Below are 5,551 nucleotides of genomic sequence, written 5' to 3' on the forward strand. Positions count from 1 at the left end.
ATGGCAGTGGTTCTCAACCTTTCTAATGCCATGACCCCACAATACAGTTCCTCATGTTGTGGTGACCCCAAACCAAAAAATAATTTTGGTAGCTACTTCATAAGTGTAATTTTGCTACAGTTATGATTCGGAATGTAAATACCTGATTTGTATTATTTATTTTCCGATGGCTTTAGGCGACCCTGCTGGGGTCGTGACCTACAGGTTGAGAACCGCTGCTCTATGGGATCCCCATTCCTGCAGGTGCAATGGGAGAGAGCAGTTAACAACTGCAAAACAATCCTGAAGACCATAGAACCCTAGGGGTGAGCAAAGATGTAAGAAGATGAGCAGAAAAGGGGCAGGGAGATCAGAATTTTAAATCTGTACATGCAATTGGTTGAACACCTGCGCTGCATTTGCCCTATCCCTTAGCTGTACCTGCTCCCCCAGTCAAAGCTGGGGCCTCAGAGGGGACCAACTACACAGTTTCTATAGCTGGACTACTTGGGTCTGAATCTTGGCCATAGTGATGAATTTCTGGGTAACGCCTTTCAAATTGCTTAACCTCTCTGAAATGAGGATAATAACAGAACTACACCTTCCTCACAGGGTTGATGTGGGAATTTAATAAAATAATATGTAAAGTGCTTAGACTAAGGCCTGTCACATCATACAAGCTAGTGATGTGTAGCTATTACCATGCCTGCTTTCTTATCATTAGTGAGCGATGGAGGACAGATACACAGAGATGGGGCAGCAGTCAAACACTCCCCATACATTTGAGTCTTTGTAACCTGCCTCCTCTTCCTTCTTCCAGGAGCCCTCCAGGACTCCACCCTTATCTTTCACTCTGTTACTCCCAACATCTTCTGCTCCATTATCTTTGGAAAGTGCTTTGTCTACAGAGACCTTGAGTTCCTGAAGCTTCTGGACATGTTCTACTAGTCTTTCACACTCATCAGCTCATTCTCCAGCCAGGTCACGGAGAGGGTGGACATCCAGTGAAGGGAAAGGAGCGATCTGTTTTGGGGCTGCAGAAATGCAGCTTAGGGTTGGAAGAGGGCCAGGGACAACAAGGAGAGACAGGGGTACAGGCACCTGGAGGAAGAGAGAGATGGTGAAATAGGGACTGAATGACAAAAAAAAAAAAAAAAAAAAAAAGAGGAGTGACAAAAGGGGCGGAAAAAGAGTCTGAGCACTAGAGGGAGAGAGGAGAGGAAATAAAGAAGAAAGAGAGAAAATAAGAAAGAAAAGTGTAGAAATAAGGAGAGCTTGATAGACAGAATTGAAAAGAATGTGTGTGTGTGTGTGAGTGTGTGTGTGTGTGTGTGTGAGAGAGAGAGAGAGAGAGAGAGAGAGAAGCAGATGGAGACTTCCCTCTATCAAGGTATTAGGGCCCTGGAGGACTGTCCCTTCCTGTGTCCCTCTGGCTCAGCCCCAGGAGGACCTCACAGACCCTTGTCTCCCACAGTTGTTTCAGCCCTTTTCTGACATCTTAAAGTACTTTCCTGGCACACACAGAGAAGTCTACAGAAACCTGCAGGAAGTCAAAGACTTCATTGGCCGCAATGTGGAGAATCACAGGGAGAGATTCTGGACTGTAGCCCTGCCTCCCCTCACCCTGGGACCTCATTAATACCTACCTGCTCAACATGGACAAAGTGGGGTTTGGAAGAGGGGAATGAAATGAGAGGCAAGAGAGGAAAAGATGAGAAGGCAGTGAGAAGAAGAGAGGGTGTATGAGAATGGAAGAATAAATGCTGAAGGGAGATTAAGAAAAAGAAAGGAGATATGGAAGGGAAACTAGGGGAGATTAAGGAAGGAGAATCCAGGGAGCATACAGTGAGGGAGGGAAGGAGAGAGAGAGAGAGAGAGAGAGAGAGAGAGAGAGAGGAGAAATACAGGACAAAGAACAAAATACAGTGACAGGTGAAATGACCCACAGAGGCAGAAAGAGGTTGGGAGAGAAAGTGAGACAACCACATCAAAGAGATGATGAGATGGTTTGAGATAGAGCCAGAGTAAAGAGAGACAGAACGACAGAGATTGAGATATATGGGTGAATATACAGAGAACAGAGGAAAGCTATATGGACCAGATGATATGAGAGACCCAGAAACAGGGAGGTGGACCTTCCATACATGCATGCAGCAAGGTTCCAGCCTTTCCTGACATGAACCCTGCCCCTCTGGACTCACAAGAGGTCCGACCCAGAAAGCAAGTTTCACCCTAAGAATCTTATCAACACTGTGCTCTCTCTGTCTTCTTGCTCCAGCACCATTCTCTGCTATGAATTCCTGCTCATGCTCAAATCACCCCACATCACAGGTGGGTGGACTAGGGGCAGCCAGTCGAGGATTGGCCTCTGATCCACTTTTTGCTGCAGAAGTAAATTAGGGATTTTACTTAAATGAGAAAGGAAGCATTTCCATCTTAAGTCAGAATCACTACAGGTTTAAATGAGCTGCCAACTAAACCAGCTCTGTTGGTGGTGGATGGATGAATGAAGGATCTGTTAATGTGCCTTCTTGTTTTCACTGATCACTTAAAGATTTATTCATCCCATCTATCCACTCACCCACCCATTCATTCATCTGTCTGTACTTTTATCCATTAATTGATATACTTAGCTTTTTTTATCTATGATTCACTCAAGAACATACACTTCCATTTTTAAAATTTAGATTAATAGATTTATCTGTTGATCCTTTGAAACACTGGTTAATTGAATGAACTTTTGTCATGGATTCATTGGCTCATCTACTTATTTATTTAAGCATCCAGTTATCCCTTCTATAAACTAGATTTCATTACTTAACCTTTCCATCATTTGGTCTTTCAATCATATTTAACCCTTCTACCACTTTATTTATTAATGTTATAACGCACTCACTGACTCATCTTTAATTATTCATCTGTCATCAAATTATCATTCATTTATTATTTTAGCTATCTATATCTCCACTAATTTATTTGTTTGCTACATCCTTCCTTAGATCCAACCATCCACTTATTCATGTGATTAATTGGTTAATTAGGTTCATTCATTTGTCTATGAATCATTTATTAATTAATGATTTATTAACTCATCTATTGATTGATAAGTAAATACACACATCCATTAATTAATGTTCTTCTATTCATTAGTCTTTTTATTTATGAATTGATTGAGTGATATATTCATTTATTTATTCAGTTGTTCACGGATTACTCTATTGATCTATTTCACTGTTACATTCTTGAGGACCTAGCACAGTGCCTCATTTGTAATGCACACACAATAAATATTTCTTTATTTTCAATTCATCTTGCAGAAGGAATTTTGACAGGTTCATAGCCTCAAGTTCTCAATCTGAAAGTTTTTCCAAAATCTGTGATGTATGTGCACATGCACTCACATGCTTATGTGTGTGTTTCCTTGTGCATGTGGGGAAAGAATCTCTAACATTTATTAAATTTCAAAGAATGAGAATTCTTGTTTCTTCCTGCTGCTCTGCCCACCCCAAGCTGGTTGTTCTGAGGAGTATCAACAATGTAACACTTTAGTACAGGTTTTTCCTGGTTCATTGGCCTATAGAAAATAGTGTCCCTGCTGAAATGCCCCTTCCGTGAGGTTCACTGGTCCTATGCTTCTGTACAGAGAAAGTCCACAAGGAGATTGATCGGGTGATTGGTTCACATCGTCTTCTAGCCCTTGATGACAGAGCTAAAATGTCATACACTGAAGCTGTCATCCACTAGATTCAGAGATTTGGAGACCTCCTCCCCATTGGTGTGCCCTGCGTGGTCATCCTGTGTGGGATCCTGGGTCCTCTTAATTTCCAAACTTGTCCTCTTGTTTTTATTTATTATTATTATTATTATTATTATTATTATTACATTTTAATCACCAGGGCTTCTTGTTTCATCTTGTGTTTTAAGGGTGGGGTGGGGAAGAAAATGGCAGTATTTTTGATCTTGTGATCATCTCTCAGGGCACTGAAATATTTTCCATCTTGCACTCTGCTCTCTTTGACCCATGCTACTTTGACATACCAAACATCTTTAATCCTGACAACTTTCTGGATGCTAATGGGGCACTAAAGAAGAATGATGCTTTTATCCCTTTACCATAGCAAAGCTGAATCTACACTCAGAATACATGTTGTTGTAAAGTAACATTCCGCCGGGTTTATGTAGAAACACCAAGTTTAAATGAATTTTTAAGGAGCTTTATTAAAAGGAGGAGATTTATTAATATGCCAGTCGCATATGACTAACACGGGGCAAAGCTGACCCAAATCGTGTCATTCAGACTGCATATAGCCCTGAGGCAGGTTATATACCTTTGATCACACACAGGTTGGCAGGAGAAGGAGGGGAAGATGACACAATTCATTAGCAAGCTTATAACATTCGTCTATAGCAGGGGTAGTCAACCTTTTTATACCTATCGCTCACTTGTGTATCTCTGTTAGTAGTAAAATTTTCTAACTGCCCACCAGTTCCACAGTAATGGTGATTTATAAAGTAGTGAAGTAACTTTATAAAATTTATAAAGTAGAGCTACAGCAAGTTAAAACATAATAATAATTACTTACCAAGTACTTTCTGTTGGATTTTCACTAAGTTTGGCAGAATAAATCTTTATAAAACAACTTACTATAGTTAAATTTATCTTTTTATTTATGCTTTGGTTGCTCCGCTACTGCCCACCATGAAAACTGGAACGCCCACACTGGGTAGGGACCAGGTTGACTACCACTGGTCTATAGGATTTATTAAAAACATTTCTACATGTTAAAACATATAAGGTAACACAATAGCAAAAAATGTTGACATTTCCAAATCTTTCAGTGTTTATCTGCTATTCCTTTGTCTAGAGGTACAGACATTAACTATACAGCTTCAGAATGGGACCGGGAACCTACATGGTGCTAGGGAATAAGCATCCGTGGATGGCCCATTTAAAGAAAGAAAGAAAGGGAAAGAAAGGCTTTGCTTAATCTCTCTTCTCCCCCCCCCCACACCTGGCTAGGTGTTTATTTTATTCCTTACAGGTGCTGGGGGAGGGAGGGAATTCAAGTTTTCTTTTTACTTCTATTTAAAACCTAGTACAAAATCTTTTTATTTATAATACAATGCTGTCGTCTATCCTGAGTTGGTGCAAATCACACACAAGTATAAAAATCATATTTACAAAATCTCTTTGTATGCTAGCCCAAATTATAAAATGCCCTTTAATCTTCCTAGTAAAAGGGGGTTTCCCTACACAGTATGTCTTGCAAGCCAGGAAAGTTTTACATTTCTCTTCCCTCACTCTCTGCAGAAAGGAGAGGACAAGGAACCTGACTTTTTCTCCTAAAATATTAATATTAATTTTTCAGTTTTTTGGTACCTTACCACATTCCCCACTGGTTTTATATTTTGAGTCAAATCTTTGACTTAATTTAATGGGGTGCATGAGGCTGTTTAATAGGAGTATTAGCCTATGTAACTTATATAAAATTAACTGGTTTTTATAACAATTTATTTTTAGCCAGAATTCTTAATTTTAAAAAGTTTAACCTTTAGTGACAACTAAGCTGGC

At 39.9% G+C, this 5,551-nt stretch overlaps 1 pseudogene; it reads left to right on the forward strand.

Annotated features, from left to right (window-relative positions):
• LOC136381492 (cytochrome P450 2B11-like) lies at positions 1–4,097 on the forward strand (annotated as a pseudogene).
• The last annotated feature ends 1,454 nt before the right edge of the window (positions 4,098–5,551 follow it).

The sequence above is a fragment of the Saccopteryx leptura genome, chromosome 9, assembly GCF_036850995.1.
Source record: "Saccopteryx leptura isolate mSacLep1 chromosome 9, mSacLep1_pri_phased_curated, whole genome shotgun sequence".
In the NCBI taxonomy this organism is placed as follows: Eukaryota; Metazoa; Chordata; class Mammalia; order Chiroptera; family Emballonuridae; genus Saccopteryx; species Saccopteryx leptura.